Genomic DNA, 17,613 nt, shown 5'->3' on the forward strand with positions numbered 1-17,613 from the left:
AACAAAATGGTATATAAGAAATTTAATTATAGTATATCAGAAGGCTTAGCTATGGATAATATTTATATAGTCATAATAATGTAAACACTGAATTCTTATCTAACCAAAATAGGTTAGAAGTATATTGGGAGGATTGAGGTTGTGGGGAGGAGAATCCTGTGTGATGAAGGTGCCTGTGGATTTATAAGAGAGCTAAGTCCTTATCTCCCATAATATGAGCTTAGTCAATGATAGTTAAAGTGAAATATCAAGAAGAAATAGCTGTATTAACAAGTTATTTTTAAAGTGTAAGTAAATCCCCATAGAAACAGCTATAAGAGTTGAAGGTAGATGCAGTCCTGGGGAGCAGGGGTTGGGGAAGGGACTGCCCTTGTCCATTCTAGGTCTTGTAGACCAATTTGACTTTTCAATTATATGTATTATGACATCAGTTATAGAGAATAAACTATCATTGCACTTCCCATCCCCTTTAAGCCTTCTGTATTGAGGCTTCCACCCTCACCCCCTTACTAGTCTTCCCTGTTGCCAAATCTAATTCACTTGTTTTAGTTCTCATCTTATCAGAATTTCACATTATTAACTACGGTACTTCTTCCACTTTGAACTCTTTGTCCTTCATTTTCACTACTCCTCTGTCTTCAGTTTCTCTTCCTTCTTCTGAACACTCTTTACAGTGGTTCCTCTTGCTCTGCAATCCCACATATTGAGTGTTCCCCATTGTTCTGCCTTTGGTTCCTGCACTTTTCATGTTGTAGGCTCTCTGTGGGCCAGCTCATCTATTTCCACCTGTAAGCCTTCACCAACCATCTCTAAACTAATCAGCTCCAATTTACATCTTGAGCCTGATCTTTTCCTTGAGCCTCCTCCCCACAGAGCTGAGTGCTGATCAGACATGACCACTTGTTAAGTCAGACAGAGAGAGAGAAAAACCGTGTGATATCCCTTATACGTGGAATCTAAAAAGAAATGATACCAATGAACTTATTTACAAAACAGAAACAGACTCACAGACTTAGAGAACGAACTTATGGTTACCGGGGGGGAAGGAGGAGGGCCAGGGATAGTTAGGGAGTTTGGGATCGACATGTACACACTGCTATATTTTAAATGGACAACCAACAAGGACCTGCTGTAGAGCACAGGGAACTCTGTTCAATGTTATGTGGCAGCCTGGATGGGAGGGAGTTTGGGGGAGAATGGATACATGTATATGTATGGCTGAGTCCCATTGCTGTGCACCTGAAACTATCACAACATTGTTAATTGGCTATACGCCAATATAAAATAAAGAGTTTAAAAAAATTTTAAAAAACAAAAAAACAGAAAAAAACATTACCACTTGTTTGTTTTACAGACACCTTAAACTAAACATGAGCTACTCCTCACTTCTCCCACACTCACCTCTTTTTCCTCCTTATCTCTTGAACTAGCACCACCATCCACTCATTCCCCCCAGTAGAAATCTGGAATCTTCCAGATATGTCTATTTCACTCATGTACATGTCAGGCAGTGTCTGTGTCCCATCCATCCTTGGGCTCTCTGTGTCCTTTATTCCCTTTATGGTGGCTGGCACATTGATCTCTACTTAATTCATGCTCCATAAATGCAGGAATAAAAAAGAAGAGGATCAAACTGATAAAAGGGTCAGTTTCCCACTAGCAATGGGATGATGGGAGTGGACTGGAAACGACATGAAATTTGATGTATACTGGTAGTGGGAGTCCAGGGTAAGGTCTGAGGTGATGAAGGATGAAGTCAAAATGTTAAATCTGAAATTTAGCAAAGAGTGTTCAGATGGATTTAAAGGCATAGTTACCAGAGAAGACAGATAATCCACGAGGAGGAGAGTGCAGTGGGTCAGAGAGCTGCTGCAGGTACATATATTGCAATAAAAGCATAATGGCTTCATGACAGTTTAATGTGAAGAGATGAAGATAATACATTTCATACAGTACTGAACATCCATGTCTGGGAAGACAGTAAAATCCAATGGGAGGGAGACAAAAGGTAGAGTTTCACAGTCTGCTGTAACCTTGGGTGTTTAGCACACCGTCTATGTGGAGTCTTGCTTCTTGCCTCTCTCCTGAAGCATGGGGCTCCAGATGTTCATTTATGAGTTGGTTCTCTACAAACTGCAACTAAACATTTGGTGCTGTATTAGTTTCTTAGAGCTGCCATAACAAATTACCACAAACGGTGCCTTCAGACAACAAGAATTTATCTCGTGGTTCTGGAGGCTAGAAGTCTGAAATCAAGGTGTTGGCGGGGCCATACTGCCTCTGAAGGGCCTTTGCCTCTTCCTAATTTCTGATGCTTGCTGGCAATCCTGCATCACTCCGATCTCTGCCTCTGTCATCATATGGCCTTCTTCCTTCTGTGTCTAAGTGTGGCTTCTTGTCTCATCTCCTTTTAAAGGATTCATTGGATTTAGGGCCCACCCTAATCCAGTATGACCTCATCTTAACTAATTACATCTGCAAAAAATATCCATTTCTAAATAACGTCACATTCTGAGCTTTCAGGTGGACATGAATTTTGGGAGGACACTATTCAACCCAGTTCAGTGTGCCTTTGCCTTTTAGCAGTTTATTGCAATTCACTGTTCTTTGCCTGCTCTGTAAACCTGAAATTGGCCTCCTAAATATTTTCCCTTTACCCACAAACATGATGTTACGATTTGTCAGTAGGGGGCGCTGGAGAAACGTTGCGGGAGGAAGGGGTTTCCCTTCCCCGTTCTGGTGTGCTGGCTCAGCTTGTGGCTCTCCAGGATCCAGCAGCAGCTCTCCCTGCAGCAGTCTTCTCCTGCACCCTCTCAGGCAGTTTCGTAGCACACTGCCTCTAGTGAGATACTCCCTTGCCTCTAGAGGGAAGACTTCCAGCAAGATCCACTACCATGGCACAACAGTGACTCCTTTCTATCCAGTGAGCCATGACTGCACTGCAGAGGAGGCTCCTAATCAAGTAAACAAAATGACAGACTCGGTATATGTAAGTCAGTCCCTTACCCCAGTCACCCCAGTGCTTGCTCCACGGGCCATAAACAAAGTGGCCACAGTGGCAGGGATGGAGGCTATGCGTGGGCTAAAAACACGGACTTTACCTAGCCAAGACTGACCTGACAAGCATTACTGCTGAGTGTCTAACCTGTCAACAGCAGAGGCCAAAGATAAACCTCTCAAATGGCACCACTCCCCATGGGGACCAACCAGCCACCTGGGGCAGATTGATTACATTGGACCTCTTTCTTCATAGAGGAGGCAGAGGTTCATCCTCACTGGAATATTCATGACTCTGAACATGGATTTGCCTCCCCTGAACATAACACTTCAGCCCCACCATCTGTGTACTTATGGAATGCTTTATCCATCATCTTGGTATTCTGCGCAGCACTGCTTCTCATCAAAGAGCTCATTTCACAGCAAAGGAAATAGAGCTATCGGCTTATGCCTATGGAATCAACTGGTCTTACCACATACCCCATCACCTGGAGCCGTTGGCCTAATTGAAAGTTGGAATGGACGATTCAGTTGTGGTGCCAGTTGGGAGACAACCCCCCAGAACAATGGGATTCTGTCTTAACAGGGTAGAGTATAGGCTTTGACTCAGTGACTGTTATTTGATGTTCTCTCTCCTGTAGCCAGAACACATGGATCTGGGCATCAAGGGGAGGAAGTGGGAGTGGCTCCTTTCACTCTTAAACTCACTAAGAAGAAATGTTCTTCCTTCCCCAGAAACTTAGAGCATCGCTGGTTTGGAAGTCATAGTCCCCAGGGGAGGAATGTTTCCACCAGCAGACACAATGGTTCAATTGAATTGGAAAGTGAGAATGCCTCCTGGACATTTTGGACCTCTTATACTATTCACCCACTGGCCAGAAAAAAAGGGGTGGGGGTTACTCTAAATGAGGTACTTGAACTTGGGCTGCTACTACACAATGCAGGCAAGGAGGACTATGTCTGAAACCCAGGGAGTTATGTGGGAGTGCTTCTTAGTACTTCCATGCCTAATAGCGAAAGTTACTGGAAAACTACAGAAACCAGGAAAGGCAGGACTGAAGACTCAAACCCTCTTGGGAGTGAAGGTTTGGGTCACTCTGGTAGGTAATGAACTCCAACCAGCTGAATTTCTGGCTGAGGATGGGGAAAATGTGATGTGGACTGGGCAGTGGAAGAAGGAAGAGAGGGGTACCATTGACAGCCTCATAACAAAACACAGAAATAATGGCAGTAGTAGCTTCATATATATTCTCCCTACATATATGTGAGTTTACTGAATATACTAAACATTTTCTTCTTCTATCTCCTTTCTATTTTTATGTTACATACATGTAGTTGAAAATTAACTTTACAATTTATTCTTTAGGAACAGAATATTCAGTGGGACTCCACCTGAATTTGAGGAGTGATTAATATAACCATTGATGGATATGGTGCCTGTTGGAACTGTGTGCCTCTACATTTTGAAGAAGAGGTGAGAACTTTACTTTTAATACAGAAAGTTGTATTTTGTTACGGGAAAAATTAGAGGTGTTTTATTGATGTACAGAAGTTCAAAGCTGTGTAGAAGGCCGCACATGGAAGCTGAAGAGCCAGAGGGCTCTCTCTCCTCACTTGTATTGCTGTGATACTGCTCCAGCTATTCTTTGAACCTTTAAGTGTCTCTTCTTGTCCTCTCCAATTTGAGACACAGCTTGTATCACCATGAAGTTTCTTCCAATTTCCCTATTCTGTAGTGATTTTTTTCTTCTCATGACCCTGAAGAACTTGACTATATCGCACATTTAGCATCTAGTTGTACTCTGAATATAATTTTCCTCTCATTATTTGGTGCATTACACTGCTCCTCCACCAGCCCCAGTCCATTTGATCCTAAGCTCTTTTAGGACAACGTCTCATTCCTTTTTTGCGTCATCCACCAAAAATACACACATGAATACACACACAATGAATATCTCTTAATTAACTGCCCTTGCTTGCCGCACTGATTGTCTGCTTCTTGCTCCAAATTTACTGTTTCAGCTAATACAGTGTTTCCCAACCTAATCTGACTAGAGATCGCCTTTGACATTAATATGTCAAACTTACTCAAAATTACTTGGAAATTTTTTAAAATTCATCAAGTTTTGCTTGATATAGAGCAGGGATTTATGTAAAATATTTTATTCTGGGTTAGTACATTGTATCATAATATGACTTTCCCCCACTACTTAAAAATAATTATATAAGAATTAAAATGACATACTATAGTTCCAAAAAAATTAAAAAATAAAATTACTATATAATACAGCAATTTCACTTCTGGGTATATACCCCAAAGAATTGAAAACAGAGTCTTAAAAAGATATTTGTACATCCATGTTTATAGCAGCCTTATTCACAGAAGATGGAAGCCAACAAGTGTCCATCAACAGATGAATAGATAAGCAAAATGTGGCATAAACATACAATGGAATGTTAGTCAGCCTTAAAAAGGAAGGGAATTCTGACACATGCTACAACATGGATGAATGTTTTTTTTTTTAATTTATTTATTTAATTTATTTATTTTTGGCTGCGTTGGGTCTTCGCCGCTGTGCGCGGACTCTCTCCAGTTGTGGCGAGCGGGGGCTACTCTTTGTTGAGGTGCACAGGCTTCTCATTGCAGTGGCCTCTCCCGTTGCGGAGCACAGGCTCTAGGCGCACAGGCTTCAGTAGCTGTGGCACGCGGGCTTCAGTAGTTGTGGCTCGCGGCTCCAGAGCACAGGCTCAGTAGTTGTGGCGCACGGGCCCAGCTGCTCCACGGCATATGGGATCCTCCTGGACCAGGGCTTGAACCTGTGTCCCCTGCACTGGCAGGCGGACCCCCAACCACTGCGCCACCAGGGAAGCCCAACATGGATGAATCTTGAGGATATAATGCTAAGTGAAATAAGCCAGTCGCAAAAAGACAGCTACTGTATGATTCCACTTATATGAGTGTAATCAATAGAGTAGTCAAATTCATAGAGACAGAAAGTAGAATGGTGGTTTCCAGGGGCTGGGAGAAGGGGTATGGGGAGTAGTTGTTTGATACAAAGTTTCAGTTTTACAATATGGAAAGAGTTCTGGAGATGGGTTGCATAGTAACATGAGTATACTTAACACTACTGAACAGTACACTTAAAAATGGTTAAGATGGTAAATTTTGTTGTGTATCTTTTACAGCAATTTAAAAAATCTAACAGAGTCCATAAAATAAAATTTATAGATGAGATTGTTTAGGAACCAATGGAAAAATTATTGAGAGAAATTAAAGACTGAAATAAATGGAGTGACATCTGTGTTCATGGATTAGAAGACGTGACATTCATCCATGTACAATGCTTGGTGTCACTCTATTTATCTCTTGTAAAAATAAAATACAGTGTGTGTGTGTGAAAAAAAAAAAAAAGAAGACGTGACATTGTAAAAATGACAGTTCTTTCTAAAATTATCTGTAGATTTCATGCAATCCCAATAAAAATTTCAACACTTTTTCTGTAAATTAAAAAACTGATACAAACATTTATATGGAAATGCAAAGACTTAAGAAGAGCCAAGACACTCTTCTTTTTTTCAATTGAAGTATAGTTGATGTACAATACTATATAAGTTACAGGTGTACAATATAGTGATTCATAATTTTTAAAGGTTATATTCCTTTTATAGTTTTTATAAAATATTGGCTATTTTCCCCATGTTGTACAATATATCCTTGCAGCCTGTTTGATACTTAATAGTTTGTACTTCTTAATCCCTAACCCCTATATTGCCCCTCTCCCCTTCCCTCTCCCATCTGGTAACCACTAGTTTGTTCTCTATATCTGTGAGTCTGTTTCTTTCTTGTTATATCCACTAGTTTGTTGTATTTTTTAGATTCCACATATAAATATCATACAGTATTTGTCTTTCTCTGTCTGACTTATTTAACTTAGCATAATATCCTCCATGTCCATCCATGTTGTTGCAAATGTCAAAATTTCATTCTTGTTTATGGCTGAATAGTATTCCATTGTATATGTATATACCACATCTTCTTTATCCATTCAATTGTTGATGGACACTTAGGTTGCTTCTGTATCTTGGCAGTTGTAAATAATGCTGCTATGAACATCGGGATGCATGCATCTTTTCGAATTAGTGAGTTTTTTTTTTTTTTTTCAGATATATACCCAGGAGTGGAATTGCTGGGTCACATGGTAGTTCTATTTTTAGTTTTTTGAGAAACCTCCATACTATTTTCCACAGTGGCTGCACCAATTTACATTCCCACCAACAGTGTGTACGAGGGTTCCGTTTTCTCCACATCCTGCTCAACATATGTTATTTGTGTTCTTTTTGATGATAGTCATTCTGATAGGTATGAGGTGATATCTCATTGTGGTTTTGATTTGCATTTCCTTGATGGTTAGCAATGTTGAGCATCTTTTTATGTGCCTGTTGGCCATCTGAATGTCCTCTTTGGAAAAATGTCTGTTCAGGTCTTGTGCCCATTTTTTAATTGGGTTGTTTGGTTTTTTGAAGTTGAGTTGTATGAAGAAGAGCCAAGACACTCTTAAAGGAGAAGAATGAGGTGGTGGGACTTGCTGTTGGCTATAAAGATATATTAAAACTCTGCAGTAGCTAAAAAATGTGTTATTAATGTAAGAATAAATAAACATACCAATGGAAGAGATTAAAGGTACCAGGAATAGATTCACACATACATGGTTAGTTGATGAGTGACACAAGTAGCACTGCAGAATAGTGGGTGAAAGGTGGTCTTTTCAATAAATGATGTTGGATCAATTAATTATCTATGTAGAAAAAGTAAAGTAAAATTTTATCCCTACCTCACACCATACACAAAAATAATTTCCAAGTCAATTTTAGGCCTAAATGTGCAAAGCAAAAAATAAAGATTTTGGAATATAACGTAGGAAAACATCTTCAAGGTATTGGGATGAGAGAGATTTTAAAAATAGGACATTAAAAGCACTAACCAAAAAAGGAAAAAATGACAGATTTGTCTTATTAAAATTCAGAACTTCTATTCATCAAAAGATTGAAAAGGCAAGCAAGTGTGGGATCTCAGGATTTTAGCTGTGCACCAAATGAGGGGGTAAATAACTAGTCTCATTTTAAGTGGTAGCACTGAAGATAGCTCCAGTCATTTTTATTTTTAAAAAATTTAATTTAAAGGATATACTGTATAGCATAGGTTATACCCATTATACCCATTATCTTGTGATAACCTATAATGGAATATAATCTGCAAAAATACTGAATCACTATGCTGTACACCTGAAACTAACACGATATTATAAATCAAGTATACTTCAATAAAAAATTTAAATTTTTAATGTATTTTTAACTTTTTATTGAAATATGGTTAATGTATCATATTATGTTAGTTTTAGGTTTACTACATAGTGATTTGACTTTCGCATACATTATGAAATGGTTACCACAATATATCTAGTAACCATCTGTCTCCATACAAAGCTATTACAATATTATTGACCATATTTCTTACGCTGTACATTATATCCCATAGCTTATTTATTTTATAACTGGAGGTTTGTGCCTCTTAATCTCCTTCACCTATTTCCCCCCAACATCTTACTCAGTTCCAGTAATTTTTAATAGTATTTTTGAAGGTTCCAGATTTGTTTAACAATATTGAGAGGACCTTACAGCTTCATCAGAGAGTTTGGACATTAATTTTGACAATACGTAGAAGACTAAGCAAATAAAAAATTGAAGCAATGTAATGATCTTCAAGGAGCAAGAACATACAAGGATATTACCAGGAGGAAAATATAATTATATAATACTTTCTGGTTCATCTGTGAATAATACTTACAAAATCATAAATCATAATATGGTAAAGATGATTTATTAATATCCTATTATAACTATATTTAGAATAATTATATATAAATACAGACTAATATTAAATTAAAATTAAATATTGAAAGATATATTTGTAGTTAAATATATTTTAATTTATTAATATTGTATTACCAGTATAATTAGAGGAGGAGGAGGAGGTGGTGGTAGGGAAAGAATTAAATCCGCATCTTCCAAGGTAGTAGTACAGTGTTCTTTGCCTTCTTCTCCACGAGAGGGCGCAAGGTGAATAAGATTGTCAAGTCCATTGTTTCAGCCAGGGCCTTCGGCTGTGACCACGGACTACCACTTACTTCCATTTTGGTAGAGTTAACAAACTACTATTGTTAACATCTAAACAACTGTCTTTGAGGTCCAGGAGCTGTTGAAGGGATACCCAGATGAAGAAGTCATGATTTAAGCACTCACAATCTAGTGGGGTCCCAGAGGGAACAAAAATAATACATTTGGAGGGCGTGCTAAGGGCCCAAGGAGTCCCACAGATAATGAGTTGGGGTGTTCCTTCCGAGAGGTTGGCATGATTGGGGGTGATGCACTGGATGAGGCAGAGCGATGGAATAGACTGAACATGGAGAGATCAACTGTGGGAGCACTGAGGGCCCAGGGCTGCTGTGGGAATGCAGGAAATTCTTCACCAGCAGACTCGGGGCCATGATGAAAGAGGCGAAGGTTTCTTAACCAACACTCTGCCTGCAAACACTGGGCAGTTTCTGAGGTCTGTTCTCCCTTCTCTGTCCCTTGCAGTCTGCTCTGTTCCCTTAAGGGCCCATGACTTTCACACAGACACCACCCCTGCCCGCCCTGCCCCACCCCCATGACCTTCTTCAGGTGCGCTTCACCCTTTCCTCACAGAGGCCTTTCCTTATCCAGGGCCATTTCCTCTTATTCTTTCAGGCTTTCTCCACTTATCTGAGGGTTTGCTCCCTGGTCTCTAGGCCTCTTCTCCTCTCCTGGACCTTCCTCCCCAACACCAGGATTGCTGTCCTTCTTCCCCCTGGTCTCACATCTGTCGCCCAGTCAGCTCCCTTTCTGGAGGGCTGGAAAGGGACTGACCCTCAGGACCCCTGGGGCTCCGGTGAATATGGCTGATGCTCTTTTCACACCTCTGCTTTTCCTTTTGTGGCCAGGTGTTCACGCTGTATCCTCGACATTTCAATCTGATATTTCCAAAGCAGTAGCGCTGCTTGTGGACTCTGAACTTGAAACATGAGAAAGTTCTGCACCGCCCTTTCAGATCTTAAACCTGGTTCCAAGTGAGCTTGTCTGTCGTGTGGTGTGATGGTGTGATGGAGATCACAGGGGTCACGATGCACAGTCCCGCCTCCTGGTGCTGACCTTCCCGGCCAGGGTACTTGGGCAAATGAAGGTACTCTGGGAGTCTCAGTTTCCTCACCTGTAAAATGAAGCCAATGAGAGCAATTACCTCATAGGATTGTCCTGAGAAGTAAATGAGGTAACAATAAATGAGGTAGTGTTTCCTAAGCATCTAGGAAATCCTTTACACTAAAAGGAAGTGCTAAAAAATGTAGCTATTATTATTATTTCTTCATCTGTGACACTCAGGTGGGATTGCCAAGGGCAGACTGAATGATCTCCAAGAGGCTCCTTCAAGCTCTTTCCTCTGAGTTTGTCAATATGACTCGCCATACATGCTGCACGGGTTTTGCTTCCCTCCTCTGTCTCCTCATAGTTTCCTCATAGCTTCCCTCCTCTGTCTGTCTCCTCCGGTAACCCCCATGCCGCCCCAGCCCTGGGACACCTCAGTCAACAGCTCTTTGCGCTAAATTCCTCGCTGTTCGAAAGAGCGAGTGGTTTCAGTTCTGGTTGCAGTGGCTTCGCCATCCGGGGAGTCAGCTCCAGGCAAGTGGCATCCACAGGACAAACCAGAGGAGTCATCACCATCTCTGCTCATAATCTGGTTTCTAGATATGAATATGGGTCAAAGGACACTGTATTGGTTGCCATGACAAACCACCTGGCGTATATAAATGTTTTCATTTCTATTCTGGAACAAAATCTCACACAGCCTGCAATGGGACAGTGTTTCCGGGCCTGAGGGGAGGCTGAACCTTCACTGATGTGTCCAACTGGTCGGATTGTCCATTCCCCTTAAGACATTTCTGTTTCCTGGCATTTTGCTGTCTTCCTGCTTTAGAACAACAGCAGCCATGAGTAAGCCCTCCACACATTGCACGTGCAATCAGGCGTGGCAGGATTGAGACGCGGGGCTTGCGTCAGCCCAGTTCAGGCTGAATGACAGGTGCTGCTTTCCCAAGTGACAGAGGGGAGGCGGGAGTGTTTCCCAAGGACCAGGCCCAGGCCACTCAAATGAGAAAGCTGGCCTGGGGTCAACTTGTATCCCAACCGAGGAGGCTGCCTGACGAGCAGAACCCCAGAGCAGAGTACAGAGGCTCCATCAGACACCTAAAGGCTGAGGAAGGAGTCTTAAGTGACAGACCTGGAAAGAGATCCCCAGAGACTAGGTGTTCAAAAAACCCACAGAAGTACTTCAGGGAGGAAAGTGCTTGCTTCATGGAGAGAGCTGATGCCAGAGCAACACGAAATTCCAAGTTGTACGAGGACTCCCTGCCCCACCTTCACCTCCACCCTGGGTGGGGTCAGAAACCACAGCAAAGGGTGGGGCAAAAGTCATAAACGAGGTTGACGAGAAAACAGAAAAGTATCAGGACCTTTTCCCCTGCAGGTGTGATGGGAAACCCAGCCCAAACATGAAATTTAGTTGTTTATTATTATTATTATTATTATTATTGACACCATACTTTAATTAGTAGCCTTGCAGTGACTAGAGGATCTTTGGTTACTCATAAGTTACCAGAAAAATCTTCAGAGCTGCTGGAGCGCTTCTCCTCGGGGCAGGGGAGAACTAGCCCCACCTCAGGGGAAATGAATGATGCTGTCTGAGCCCATCTCCATGAAGCCCGTTTGCTTCTTATAGAGACCAGGCTGGCAATCCACGCCAGAGTTAGGAGTTCAATGGAGTGGCCATAAGGAGCGACAGTGGCTGTCGGCTTTATTCTAGTGCAGGATGCCGAGCCCCAAGACGAGCAGAGGGCTTTTCACATCTCCCAGAAGCAGGGGATCTCTGCTGAGCTGGATAGGATGGGGGGTAGAGGAGAAGGGAGGGTGTGAAATAGACTATTCAGAGGGAGTGGATGTGACTGTGACCGAGGAGTGCAGAGACCCTGGTTGGTGGGGCTGCTGCTCATTTGAGATTTGTGACATCTCTGTCCCTTTGATACCTGCTTCTTGGGTCCGATGGCTGGATGATTAAGGTTAACAAGCACTGGGGTTTCACCCCCGTGTAGAGAAAGGCTGCAAGAAGGGCATTAGACGGCAGGTGGTGACATGCTGGACCACAGGTAGTCTGGGCCGGATGAGGAAGAAAGGGAGACACTGGCACTGCAGACCGTGCCCCATGGGTCCAGGTGTTAGAGCTGGGATCTGTAGAGAGCGGGGGCCACAGTAGCTGGAGGTGCCAGGACAGCAGGCTCCCCAGCAAGCTTCTGAAGTGGGGCATCTACTTGTGAAAATAAGATCTGGGCTTAGGCTGTGGGTGCTGAGGTGTAAGGAGAGGATGACTGTAGAGATGGTGAAGGACTGAGAAACCAGAGTGTGGTGGTTCATCCATTGTAGGGAATTGACAGGGGACAGGTAATGTTAGGGGAAACACTGACTGAAACCGCCCACCCTGGCCAGGCACCACAGTAACCATCTTCATGAGTTATTTTACAACAGGAGGTCCTGGTAAGGAACATGGAACTAACAAGCCACCACCAACCAGGAGAATTCCGGAAAGGTCAAAAGGAGACGCCAGTCCATATGTCCTACCAACCTCCCAGAATCTTCCTCGCTGGAATCCATCTTGGCTGAGTGATGCTCGTGCCACCAGGAAGGACTCTGAGTCAGAATGATTGGCCAGAGACAGCCGGAAACTAACCCCATTACCAGAAGACCAGAGACTGCGAGCCACGTGGCAGAGCAGTCGTCCTGGGTTCCCTTACCCTCCTGCTCTCCACCCGGGTGCCCCTTCCCAGTAAAGTCTCTTGCTTTGTTAGCACGTGTGTCTCCTCGGACAATTCATTTCCAAGTCTTAGACAAGAGCCCACTCTCAGGCCCTGGAAGCAGCCCCCCTTCCTGCAACAGTAAGAGGACCAGGTCAGTCAGTCAGGTGCTGCAGTTGCTGCAGAGTGAGGTGAGTGGAAGTTGGCCACAAGGAGAATCATGAGTGGTAAAGTCTTCAGGGCATGAGCTCAACTTCAAGGGAAGAGAAATGGATTAGAAATGGACTTGGATGTTTGGAATGACTGGAATGCTGCAGTGTGATATCCAATTATTAAGCTCTGGTCCTTACACACACACACACACACACACACGCACACACACACACACACACCCTGAGCTGACCGGGGCCTAGATCAGTAGCTGGCAAATTGCTGGGGAAGAGGCCTGGCACACTCCCCTGGTCTACAAAGTCTTTATTCTTCATCCCTAACCCTCCACCAGGAGTGGGGTCATCAAAGCTGCAGGACCCCATGGATTCTCCAGGAAGGAGAGAAGCGTTGGGGAATAAGCCCCCAGGCCCATCAACAAAACAGGGAGGGAATGAAGGGAGGGGCAGAAAGAGTGGAGGGGTGGCAGACAGCAGGGGAAGAGGAGGGTGTGGTGTGCGGGTGCAAGCAGGACGAGACCTGAAGGGTGGTTGCAGGAGCTGGTGAGAGACGCTCAGGAAGGCAGGGGAGGGCAGGGGTGTGGTGTAGATGGTGGATGACAACTGGGTCAGGCGTGAGGAAATGGAAGGAGCAAATTCAGACAGTTCTTTCAAGAACTTTGGCTAAGAAAGGGCGGGGAGAGATGGGGCAATAACAGCAGGGAAGGTGTTTTTATGATGGGCGAGGTTTGAGCATGACAAAAAGCCTGCTTTTTGTTTAAATGCTCCTTGGTGGGAGCATGTTAAAGCCGATGTGATTATCTAGTCAGCCTGTAAGTAGGGACGCTCATGGAGGTCTGCCTCTGACAAGACCGTGATGGCAACTGATCACATGTATATTACAGCACCGTGGCTCTGACATGAAGTTCCACCTGGGGACAGTGTGGGTGGGATTGGACAGCATCTGGATTATTTAGAAGCACTACAGGCTGCTGGGGGAAAAAGTTCAAGGATGAGGAAAGAGGAGAAAGAAAACTCAGAAAAATCTGCGTGTAAATGGAAATTATTTTAAAAAATCTACCAACACCTGAAAGTTAACTATGTTGGATTTAAAAACAAGTATCAAACCTCCCCAGAGCTCTAAGAGGCTTGCCTAGAGCCCACGGGGTCTATGGACATCCAAGCGTTGGTGGGGGTGATGATCCCAATTTTAGGAGAGAGACCAGCTAAAGTCAGAGTGTATCTGATGACTAGGGACACCTTCAGCAGTGCATAAACCCATGCTGTTTGTTCCAGCTCCCAGGGAAAAAAGGGTGTGGAGACTGGCATTTGCAGGTTGCAGGCAAGGGAGGTTAACTTGGAAGAAATGGGCATATTTTATAACAATACAAGCTACCAGGGAAGGACTTCAGGATGGTGAATGTCAGGATTGGTTAAAATGTGATTAAATGACATCATGCCTCCAAAGAACAAAATTAAAATTGAATTAATTAATTAAAATTAAAATTGAGTAGAATGAATTTAACTGCTAAACCAAAGCACGTAAATTATGTTTTTAAAAGGTAGCAGAATTCTGCTCCTGGCCAAGGTGGGGTAGCAGAGACTGTGTTTACCCTCCTACCTGAAACAACCAAAAAAAAAGAAAAAGAAAAAAGAAAAAAAATGGATGAAATGTATGAAACAATGGTTTTCAAGAGCCTAGACATTAGGCAACAGAGGACAGTGATCCCTGAGATAAAGGAAACAAATGATTGCCCCAGCTTATTGCTTTGAGAATTTTCAGGTGACAGTACCGGGAAAGGGACCCAAGCATAGCAAGACCCAACTGCACGGTGCCTATAAGAAATCCATTTAATATAAGGACATAAATAGAGACAGAAAGCAAATTGGTAGTTGCCAGGGTTGGGGGGAGGGGAAATGAGAAACAACTGCTTAATAGGTCCAGGGTTTTCTGTTGGGGTGATGAAAACATTTTGTAACTAAGTAGAGGAAGTGATTGCACAACATTGTGAATGCACTAAATGCCACTGAATTGCACACATTAAAGTGGTTATTTTGATGTTATGTGAATTTTTTTTTTGTAATTTATTTATTTATTTATTTATTTATGGCTGCATTGGGTCTTCGTTGCTGCACATGGGCTTCCATAGTTGTGGCTCATGGGCTCTAGAGCGCAGGCTCAGTAGTTGTGGCACGTGGGCTTAGTTGCTCTGCGGCATGTGGGATCTTTCCCGACCAGGGCTCGAACCCATGTTCTCTGCATTGGCAGGCGGATTCTTTTTTTTTTTTTTTTTAAGTTTAATTTTTATTTATTTATTTATTTATGGCTGTGTTGGGTCTTCGTTTCTGTGTGAGGGCTTTCTCTAGTTGTGGCAAGTGGGGGCCACTCTTCATCGCGGTGCGCAGGCCTCTCATTATCGCGGCCTCTCTTGTTGCGGAGCACAGGCTCCAGACGCGCAGGCTCAGTAATTGTGGCTCACGGGCCTAGTTGCTCCGTGGCATGTGGGATCTTCCCAGACCAGGGCTCGAACCCGTGTCCCCTGCATTGGCAGGCAGATTCTCAACCACTGCGCCACCAGGGAAGCCGGCAGGCGGATTCTTAACCACTGCACCACCAGGGAAGTCCCTGTTATGTGAATTTCACCTGAAAAAACAAAACAAAACAAAAACAAAAACAAAAAACCAACTAACCAGGCATACAAGAGAACAAAACAACCAGCAGAAACCAGAGACCCGCAGAAGATCTAGAGAATGAAGTTATAAAACTCAGACTGAAAATAATTATGCTTGCTGTGTTCATTAAGAGATGAAAGATGAAACTGAGTATTTTGACAGAGAAATATAAACTGTAAAAAAAAAAAAAAGAGAGAGTGTTTTGTTGTCCAGTATTCCAGGTTCATCTCTATGTGCAGGGTCTCTGATCTTGGACCTGACTGGTTCCCAGGAAAAAAATCACAAGTTAAACCATTGGAGGTCATACCCTTGTATGTATACTTTTATAAAGTTTTGGGAAATGCATTTTATTCCATAAAAGTGCCAAAGCTGTTAGAAAATAAATGAAAACAAATATAAAGGTTACAAAACATCAAGTATATTAGTGAAAGAAGTATGTGTAAAAGACATTGTAAATGTTCATTTGTGGGTGTTTTTCTACACGCTTTTAATCTGAGGCATTGTGGAGTTTAACTAGTTACCTTCATTCAACTCATTCGATAAACATTTACTGAGCATCTTCAAAAAAAAAAAGAAATTCTAGAACTGTAGGTACAACAATCAAATTAGTAAGTCAGTGAATGGGTTTAACAGTGGAATAGAGAGCTGAAGAGAGAAGTAATGAATTTTTAATGGCTTGGAAGACAATATCCAGAATACAGTATTGAGAAGTGAAGGTAAGAGACAAAGAAGTTACAGAAAGGAGTCTCATAAGGAGGGGAGAGGACGAGGGGGACAGAGTAGTATTTGAAAACTTAATAGTTGAGAATTTTCAAAAATTAATGAAAGATATTAAACTATGTATTTATAGCTGACTTCTAAACAGAAACAGTGGAATCTGGAAGACAATGGAATGATATCTTCAAAATGCTAAAAAAAAATATCTGCCAAAGGATGGTGTAGAAAACAAATGCTCTAGCAGTTCATAAATGGGACATTAACTTAGGACAAGCGAAAGATGACAGGATTACAGAAGATGGGTAAGGATTGAGCAGGCCACTAAAGAGGCATTGACAAGGGATGTTTCCTAGGCAGGTGATCAGGAAATCTTAAGGTCTGTTGGTGGAACAAGGAGTCAGTCTGTTCGGGTGAAGTTGGGCAACAATTACTAGGGTTGGGATAGAAGTTGAGCCTGGAAATAGTCAGTAGGAGCAGGATGGTGAATGATCTCATCCTACAGGTGATGGGAAATACTGAAGGTGTTTTTATGGCATCCTTGCCTTGTTTCTTGGTAGAATACTGCTGCTAAAAGTCTTTCTCACAATTTCCTGGTATAGGTATAAATCATGCTGTCTCTCGCTACTTTACTATGAGTGAAATGAAATTTAGATAAGTGCCAGCTTCAGCCTGCACTATACTTTTACTCCCGTGAGAGGAAACATTAAATTACCATTTTAAAATAATCCAATTGCAATGAATCTTATTTCCCCTTTGATTTGTTCCTCTGGAGCCAGAGTGAGACAGTAAAGCAGGGAGGGAAGAGAAAATAAACAAGTTCCTTTTCAAAGTTGTTTCCACATGGCTGACCTTTTGAATTATTTTCTCATTTTTTAAGCACCACATTCCTTTTAGTCCTAACTTTCCCTTTCTGTCTTCAGAAGGTCAGAGATACTCCTTATAAACCCATACTGTCTTAATCAGTCCATGTTAGCTCTGTTTTGCTTTAACTGTGTATTCCTCACCTCTGAGTGCCACTCCCATTTGCCCCCCAACCCAGGGTCCAACTCTGATATGTTTGGTGTACGTACTTGCATAATTCATTAATCTTTAAAAACTATGGTGTTCTTTTATGTATATTTTAATTACATCAATGGCACTTGCTTTTAGGATCCTATAATTTGACC

At 42.4% G+C, this 17,613-nt stretch overlaps 1 long non-coding RNA gene across 1 annotated transcript in view; it reads left to right on the forward strand.

The window, feature by feature from the left end:
• Positions 1-17,613, forward strand: part of LOC118906654 — a 78,857-nt gene that overhangs the window by 11,953 nt on the left and 49,291 nt on the right. Inside the window, exon 3 of the long non-coding RNA XR_005022564.1 lies at positions 4,364-4,471. This is a non-coding gene — a long non-coding RNA (uncharacterized LOC118906654). The remainder of the gene's footprint in view (positions 1-4,363; positions 4,472-17,613) is intronic.

This window comes from Balaenoptera musculus, chromosome 14 (genome assembly GCF_009873245.2).
Source record: "Balaenoptera musculus isolate JJ_BM4_2016_0621 chromosome 14, mBalMus1.pri.v3, whole genome shotgun sequence".
NCBI classification, from domain to species: domain Eukaryota; kingdom Metazoa; phylum Chordata; class Mammalia; order Artiodactyla; family Balaenopteridae; genus Balaenoptera; species Balaenoptera musculus.